Genomic DNA, 10,238 nt, shown 5'->3' on the forward strand with positions numbered 1-10,238 from the left:
AAATAGGTAAAATTTTGAAGGAGGACCAAAAGTTCACTAATATTGCAAACATTCCACTAGTTAAATAGGCGTAAGAAAAAGCTACCTGGAAAAAAAAAAGAGCATGGTGCACCTTGAATTGAACTCGACGAATCTCATGTGCCGAAGAGATTTTTTTAGAAAGATTCTCCACTGGTAATTCAAAAATAGAAAGAATATAAATAAAGACGCGAAAACTCAAGGATGACTTTGAGTATTAACCAAAAGATGAGGGATTAATATTTTAAAAATTTATAACTTGTGGGCTGACCTCTGAGACTTGCAGATTGGGCCTAGCCAAATAAGACTAGCTAAAAAGCTTCGTTTCTAAATGAACCGAAAAAATTGAATCTAACCCCATTTAATTCAAGGGTTAGGTTAGATCAGTCTGGCGGATCAATCCCATTTTGACAGCTCTAGATATATTAAGTACAGTGATATGAGTGGAACAAATATGGTTTAATTTGGGCGAGAATCATTCTAGTTAATAACGTAGTACTTACAATTACAAATAAAAGAGAAAGCACTCATTGAATAAAATTAATGTGACAATATCAACAAATTTATCAATTTGGCGATGATTGAGTTTTCTGTAGAAAAGGAAAAAAATAAAAATTCTCACGTAATTAAGAATAGAATAAGTTGTTCATATATATTGTTGAAGCTAATGTAAAGAAAACTCAAAATATAATAAGAAAAAAACAAGAAGTATAAGATAGAGGAGAGAATTTTTCTTATTTAAGTGTGTCTTCCAAATGGTGAGTGATTCTCTATTTATAGTGTTGATATATTATCACTCCAAAAATCATCTAATTAATAGATACATAGTTATCTTGGAAGTTCTTATCACCACCTATACATGAACGCATTTACTATTGGATAAATCTAATGGATGATAATCCACATATACTGTACAATGGATTTACAACAGAAGCAAAGAATAATTCTTTTTGTCTTTTAATTTAAGACTATAAATAGACATAGTGAAAAATCATTGGAGATAAAGTGTATTCTCTATATATCCTTAAAAAATATTATAGTTTGTGCTAGCAATGCAATTTGAAAACAGAATAATGGAGTGCAACTCCTCTCATGATTATTATGACGATAGTGAAGAAATTGAAGAACAAATTTCCAATTATGTTGAATCTCTTGAATGATAATTGGATGCAGTGGCACTATTCAGCTCAATCGTCTCCATTATTATGTTCTTGTTCATTCTAATATCTCGCTATACTGACGATGATTTTCTTTGCTTCATTACCTTCCAAATTATTTTTTGGACTCACCGCGCTATATGTCTCCATGCTTGTTGCTTTTGCAGCAACTTTCTATTTGGTGTATATATAGACTATAGTCAACATAGCTCATTGTTATTTCTGTTGGTATTCCTGTAGCTTTATTTGGCTGTTTACAATATAAACTATGGTTGGATGTAGCAAGATCAATATATAGGTCCAAGTTTCTTTTTAGATTACACAAACACAAAGTTTATTGACCATATGTAACATAACAGCATTTTACATTTTTATTCCATCTTAAAACAATCAAAGTTTCTTCATTTTGATTTATTTTATAATACGTAGTAACATTTTTTCGTTTACGTATCTATTAACACATAGAATTTGAACTACAAATCATAGAATTTAAAGAGGGAAGCGAGTGAGATTTGTTATGTATTTCAAATACATGTACCTAATTATATTAGATACATGTATCTGGTGTAATCCACATGTAGGTGGCATACCTGATACATGCGAGAGTGGCGAGCAAAATAGGAGAGAGGCGAGGGGGATTTATTATGGATATAGATATATACATGCGAATCCACTTGGATAAAATATATTTAGAATAAATTACACCTAATTAACTTTGACGCTGTGTATTTCGAGATACATGTATCAAAACTTATCAAGATGCATCAAAATCTGTGAGGATATATAATATTGCAAACCTGAGTATATCTAAATAATTAGCTCCAAAACTAATGAAATTTATGTAAATCTCTCTATCTCTCTCTATATAATTTATTATTAACTAATAAGATATTATATTCATGTTCGTACATTAGTCAACTAAATTAAATTTATATTTATAGAGTAACAAAGAAGATTAGAAGAGAATAAACGCATCACCTAGCTAATTCAAAGTTAAGTGCATGCCTAATGAACTTCAACAAAATTTAACTTGACTTTTTTCTAAATTAAATTAAAATAAAATAAATAAACCTCACAGTCATGGTACTTGTCTTATGTTTAATATTTTTGTTTCAAATACATAATTTAAATGTCAAAGATTATTAAGGCTATTTATTACTTGTTTTTCTCACCAATACATACAGAATTTGAACTAGAAATCATAAAATATAACAAACGCGTAAATTGTACTATAGATTTGCCAAAGATTCACTTTGATGGATGAAGCATTCTCTACAAAGACGATTTTATCTTCAAAATTTAAATTCGAGTCTTCTATAATTAAAAATGAAGAATTACTGTTTACAAACGAGAGAAGTATCAAAAAACACCTTTGAACTTAACGCAAATCACTTGTTTCGTCTATTGACATCTTTAAAAATATTTTTCTACTTGACTAATTAAACCTACATACTCTCCCGATCTGCCACATGACATAGTAAGTCATCTCAATCTTATAATACCATGAGACTCTTAATAAAATGTACACTCCTAAACTTAGCGATAATACATGGATATTTTCACTCATGTCGTAAGATTGAGATGTATTTAAGTTCAATTTATCAAATAAATTTATATTTTTAAAATTATAAATAGTACATAATACTTTACGCGGAATTTAAAAATGTTTACCATAATTCTCTCTTCACAAACAGATAAAAAAAAGTAGCTTCTTTATGATGTATAGAAGAAGAAGCACTAAAGTAAATCTTACGTACTTGGATTGGGACTTCTCAACTACTCCAAAAATCTTTTCCTTTTTGACACTTCAAAATCGCAACATTATAATTTCTCACTTATCTTTAATTAAAAATTTATAATTATAACACATAAATTGAGATCGAGAATAATTTATTTGACCTAAATTCGTTATCTAGGACTTTAGTCACAATCCAAAACATTATGTACATATAGCTAGGACCCATTCATAGATTTCATAATCTGCAATTTTATTAGTTTATCCATCACAATTAATAAATAATTATGATTTTGGTCCATATCATATGTTACACCAATTTTTGTTTTTTAATGTCTACTCATATTGATTAACACATTTTTGTTTAATTAGTTCTAATCTCTAAGAAGTAAACATGTTTAAGCATATATATGAGGATGCATTACGATCATTTCCACGAATTAATTGTCATTTATTTTCATTTTTAATTCTAATACTCCAACTTATTTACTCAAAAGATATAATGATTTCATTTATTTTGACCGTATAATTTTAAATTACGAGAAAAAATAATATAAATAATCTTCAAAAAAGAGAAGTATAAAAAGGTCGTGGTCACGTTGAATAAGCCGCACTAGGAGGCCTTGACCAGTCTCAACATATTCTAAAATCTAATTTTTTCTCGATTTTTACACAAATTATTTTTATATCGTTTTGATTCATTTTTACTTATTAATTAATTACTATAATCGATAAAGAATAAACTACATATTTTATCGTTATATTTATGTTAATTGGTGTATAATGTATATTTGATTGACTTTTTTTTTGTTAGTGTAATAAATGGTTAATATTAAAAATAAAATAAAAAAATAAATTGTATAAAAATGGATTTTAAAAATGAAAAGAATTTCTTTTTTTAAAAATTATTATTATTATTATTTATTTTCACTTCCTGTCCTACTTTTCAACTCGATCGGCTTGTGGGTTAACGTCTCATTTTGACCATTGACTCCATCAACTCGGCTGCCCTTTTGTTATAATTTTTTTTAAAAAAGAATCATATCATATAAACTTTTGATTTAATATTTTAAAATGTGTTATTTTTTATTATATTAATTTTAAAAAATTATAATTTGCAGTACTTTTTATATAATTTTTGAGTATGTAAAATTTTATCAAGAAGTATTAATAAAAAAATAACAATAAAATGTGTATCTTTTAATTTACTATGAAAATAATTTTATTATCGAGAGAAATAACTCCAGATCCTTTTTGGAATCACCACGAAACAAGAGATCAATCTCATTCTCAAATTAAACGTTGGGATTGTGTAGATTGAATATTGACAAAAGAATAACTTTTGATTTTCTCTGATTTTTCTTTTTTTTTTCGTTGTTGATACAGTAACATCTTTCTAATTGTTTCCCCTTCTCTTTTCGAATCTAATATTATCTATTAAATAAAACGAATCAGATCAGATTGGATTGGTCCACATAAATGATACACGACTCATCAAAAATTTATATTTTATATTAAAATATTAAATTAATATAATTTATTTAACTTTAAAAATTTAATTAAATTAATTCTCGATAAAATATTACAGAACAAATAAAAAGGGGGTGGGGGACTCTGAAGAGAAGATAATTGTTTATAGTCTTCGATATTTGTGACCTTAGTGTAACATGCCATCATGTTGCATAATCATTGTGTATCTATTTTAATTTTGAGGTCTAAGATTTTTGTTTATACAAAAAGTCAGCCATGTAGTGTCTCTATAATCTCACTAATGAAAAATCCCCCAACTATTTATTTATTTTTACAAAAAAAAAGAAAAAGAAAAAGAGCTCTAAAGGACAAGTTAAAACGAGTCTATAGTTATTATTATTACATTTGATTTTCAATAATCTCAAGAGATGTTAGAATACTTTACATCAATCAAAAAATGCACAATTATGTTTCTTTTTATATTTATAATAGTGTCATAAATTTGTTTTTCAATGATCTTGAGAGAGCAATTCTTTGTTCATGAACAAAGGTGAATTCAAATTTCAACTATTAAGAATTTAATTTTAAAGACTTTTAATATCAACTTTATTGTCCTTTTGAATTCTTTGATGTAAGGGATTATTTTTTTCTTTATACATCAAAAGTTACAAATAAAATGAACAAAGGAACTATAATCTTTTTCTGACAATTATACATTATGAATTAACTTTTAAAGTTGTAAGCAACGTTTTTTATTGGGTTGCATTATATAATCCGTTAATATATTTTTAATAAATTAAAGGAAATAATCAGATATTTAATTAATTAAAGAAAATAATCAATACAACGTCTATCAAATAATTGATTACAAAAAAAGTAAAAAAGAGAATATTATCGAAGGTGTCAATTAGCTTTATCGAGTCATCCAATTGCCTAATGACGGAAATTTAAACAAAACAAACGCATCAATGATCGATCCAAAGAAATCACCTTATTAACATTTTCAACGTAAATTCACGATTCATATTGACTCACCTATATATACTTTTCCATCTCATAATAATACAACTCTGATGCAATAAGTTTCAACTCATCTGTTATATCAACTTAATTATTCTTACTCATAATAATATAACTAGTGAAATTATTTGTGCTTTGCGCGATTATATGAAATATTTATAAGATAATAATATGAAATATATAATATTTAGGTTAGTATCGAATATATAGCTAATATTTATATTTCTCCTCGTCTACGATATCATAGACTTTTTTAAAACATATAAAATATATTTGTTTGTTTTGTATATATATATATATATATATATATATATATATATATATATTAGAGCAAAATATTCACTGTGGTGAAGTAAATGGAAAAAGGGATAATATGTTGAAATAACAATATATTGTATTAGGTTGAAAATATTTTAGATGTTTTAATTTTCTCTATTTTTTCTAGGAGTAATGATGTTCTATCCAGAGAAAATATAATAATTGGTGACTACATAAAAATTATAAATACATTTCAAAGCAAAAAGAACGACGACAGATTGTTATATACGCAAAAAATGACATCATGAAAATAATAATATATTTTTCAATTACTTTTTATAATTTATAATAAAAGTGAAACTACTCATCATAAATTTTGTTGTTGTTGAAATGAAATAATTATATTTATTTTTTTCATAACAAAGAGAAAATAGAATACTAAAGGATCAAATGATTAGCATTGACAATATAATACATTTAGCTAAATTATTTACATAAACCAAAATTTTAAAAACTCTAGCAAAAGTAACTAAGTTGCTAATAAATTTCAAAGTGAAAAAATAATCTCTAATTATGCTTCATTTTTTTCCTTGTACCATCTCTTTTTGCAAAGAGATCCGCCATCATGTTTTGATCCATATATCAAACTCTCCATATATGCAGCCAACTGAATAAAAAAACATATACGAATTATAAATAATTATGTCAAAAGAAATAACAAAATATAAACCATATTTAATATATTTATATATTATATTTTCAATGGTAATAACAATACTAAATAATAATTATTTCTTGAAATCTAACAAATATTATAATCAAACTATATTATATATGGAAAACTAACTATTAGGAAGAGTAATTGCATACGAACAAAACATTGTTAAGAATTAAATAGATTTTTTTAATCATACTTACTTGATAAATTATAATACAAACATAAAATTATATATTAAGAAAGCATGTAAAGGAAATGAAAAAATAAGGATTTGAAATGATATATTTATTAACTTCATGTACTTTTTTTTGGTTACATGTTAGTTTCCTTCACAAATCAAATACGAATTTATATAGATAAAAATAGATGAAATAAAAATAAAAATTTCAATGAAATATTTCTTAAATTCATGTATTATTTTTTTTTGTTATAAGTCAAACTTATATGATGAAAAAAGAAAGAATAATGGTGAATGTGAATCTTCATGAAACTAATATAAATTTATAGGCAAAACAAAGGAATTCAATAAGACACATAAACTTATAAATTTAAATTGTAGGTTATGAATATAAAAATTATGAGAGTCATGAATATTATTAAAAGTAAAAATTAAAGAGGGCAGGTCATTGATAGTAACTCCTAGTGAATAAATTCAAAAATAAAAATAAAAATACTTAAAACGTAAAAAAAATAATACTATGATTTCATGATTAGAAGTGAGATAAACAAATAGAAAAATAATATAGAGAGTTTTTTTTATTATAAATGTTCATACATTAATAAAGTATTTATTTGTATATTTGTATAAATGAAGTAATATATTTTTACAATAAAATAATTAATTTAAATTAAAAAAAGTCAAAAATAGATAAATTATGTTTCTTTTTTAATTATAAGTGAGATAAATAAATATAAAATATAAAGAGTTTTTGTTATAAATGACCCACCATTAATAAAAAAAAAAATTTATGATATGTAATAAAAAAAAATTTAAAAGAAAAAGATGGAAAAAGTTAATTGCAAATGGAGGTCATATAAAGGTGCCACATCACCTCCTCTATTGTCCTCATTTATATATATATATATTGATTTCGACTCACCTGCTATATTAACTCAGTTATATTTATCGATTTCGTTATTATTTCTTTAGTCATGATTTACGTATGGATTAGGAAGAAATTTTGATTTCACATGTGAAATGTCTTGTTCATTAATTGAAGTATATAGAATGGAAGCTTCCTTTGTTGGCTAGAGAATCTTGTTGCCATTTGGATACATTTTTGTTCAAATCTCCATCTAGAATATGAAATTGACGTCTTTATTGGATTGAAGAAATTTCAAGAGGGAGAAAAAATAGATATTGACAAAATAATACTAATAATAAAAAAAGTAATGACATAATAGGATTTTTCCTTTTTTAAAATATTGACCCCATGAAAATGAAACTATTCCCCTAGGCAAATCCCTCACCGTTGAATTAGATTTTTTTTCTTCTTTCCAATAATTTAAATAAGATCACGCTTAATACTTTCTATATAAGCAAAGCAAATAATATATACCGTCAAACCTCTTTATAATAATATCTTATTATAATAGTAGTTATTTTTTTTCTCATTTTCTTATTTTTTTACTTATAACAATAGTAATTGTTTTCATAACGATATGCCCTTTATAAAGTCATTTTCACGCAATAACGATCTATTTTCTTTTTGGTAATATGATAATTCAAGGATGGAACTCTGCACCCTTACTACAGGCAAGGGTGTGAAACGATATTCCTTGATCGAAAGATTATATTATATAGATAAATAACTTTTTAGTTTTTAGACATATATATAAAAAAAATGGTCATATTTATTTATAATATCTAACTTTTGGAGGCATATTTGCCTCTTAAGACCTTATATAGCTACGTGGTACTTACGTGATATATATAGAAAAATAATTGACGCTTTTTTATGTTTTGAATCGATCCGACTTACAATTATGAAGTTTATAAATAGTTAAATATATCAAATAAATTTTTAATGTAGAATTTTTGTATGCAAATTTAAATTTAATTAAATTTTAAAATATGAATTTTAAATATTGAGTCTAAGGATTAAATCAAAAGAAAAAAATCATTGAGTTCTTGTGATAAATAAATAACTAAAAGTATGAGTTGACGCCACCACTAGTTTTGACCAATTGGAACCCAATTTAGACCTCAGAATTTCAATTCAATTCAAAGAATTTTAGCGCGCAGACATTTCATATTACATTTTTTAATCTGTTTTATTATAGTTGAAAAAAATTAAATAATTACCCCATAATCATAATTCTTTAGTGATATATTACACCAAAAAAATTAATAAATTACTTTAATTCTACTTGAAATTCTTCTTCCGAAAGATATGTTTAGCTACCCTCTTGGTGTAATTTCAAAAAAAAAAAAAAACTGAAATATAAGTTGAAAAACTTAATACTTTAAAAAGTAAAAATAATTTTTTAAAGAGTTAAAAAATCAAATTTCTCTAAAATTATAAATTGTCACTTGGTTGCTTCCGAGCCCAAATCATTTCAAATTGAATTGGTACTCTTTAATTTAAGCATATGATTGATAAAATGATATTCTCAACTCCTGACAAATAAAATAGAGATGATAATTTTTGAATATGATTATTAGGATTTGGTAATTTTTGAGATAATTAATTTTGTAGGGTACTTACCTTCTTTTTTGTTAGTTTTATATACTCTTTAGAAGAGATCTTTATTTTTTCATTTAATAAGTCGTTATTTTTAAAAGGAAAAAATGTTATTAAATTTTTAGAAAAAATTCATTTATGTCATCTGTCAAGTTTGGCTCATCTATGTCATTATTGTTCAAGAAAAGGCTCATTCATGCCATTACTTTTTAACAGTGATTTAACGATAATGACATAAATGAGCCAAACTTTTAACTGATGGCAAAAATGAATCTTTTCTGAAAGTTAAATGGCATATTCGAGTCTTTTCCCTTTTTAAAATAAAAAATGTGAATTTTTATTTTCAATAAATAAAAAGGTCAATGCCTTTTCTCCTCACAAACCTATGAATATTTTTTATTTCTTATTTCTAGTTGGTGGAAAACCACAAAAACAAAAAATGGAGAATTACATATTTTCAAAATCTTTGTGCTTTTGATTCCAAATTTCTGTTATTATTTGGTTTGAATACCTACCATAAATTAATTGATATCCAACTTACCCACGTATCGAATTGATTGTGCCATACTTTAATAAATTTAATAGCTAACAATAATTCAAAATGTCATGAAAATCCTTATCCTATCTGTATATTTGTTTCTTTTGCAAAAATAAAATAAAATAGAAAGGATTACTTGATAGCACAATTATTTCGCATTTATACAAAATTTAATAAATTGCATTTCCAAGAAGTGTAATACAAATAATTTTCCGTATGTTACACAAATCAAGTAATGAGTATGGAGGATATTAGATTATATGTAAAATTTATTACTACCTCCAAGAAATTAGAAAATATATATTTTCAAAATACTTTCGGTTCGAGCAACGAACGTTAAAATAATCAACAGAATAATAAAAAAAAACATAATATATCAAAGAGAGGCAACGACTAAATCAACTAATGTGATTATCGAAATATAGTATACGACATTTTATCTTGTTTTCACTATTCTAAAAAATAATTTAAAACAAGTATCATTGTGTTTGGCCGGCTTTATTTGAATTTAAATTTTAAAAGAAAAATCCTCCACATTGGCTGGCTCTGGCAGATAGACTGAATTTCATTTTTGAAATACTAAAATATTAATTTATGTACATTAATTATAATGGTACAAAGTATAAAACGAACTTTTGGA

This window comes from Solanum lycopersicum, chromosome 9, assembly GCF_036512215.1.
Source record: "Solanum lycopersicum chromosome 9, SLM_r2.1".
NCBI classification, from domain to species: Eukaryota; Viridiplantae; Streptophyta; class Magnoliopsida; order Solanales; family Solanaceae; genus Solanum; species Solanum lycopersicum.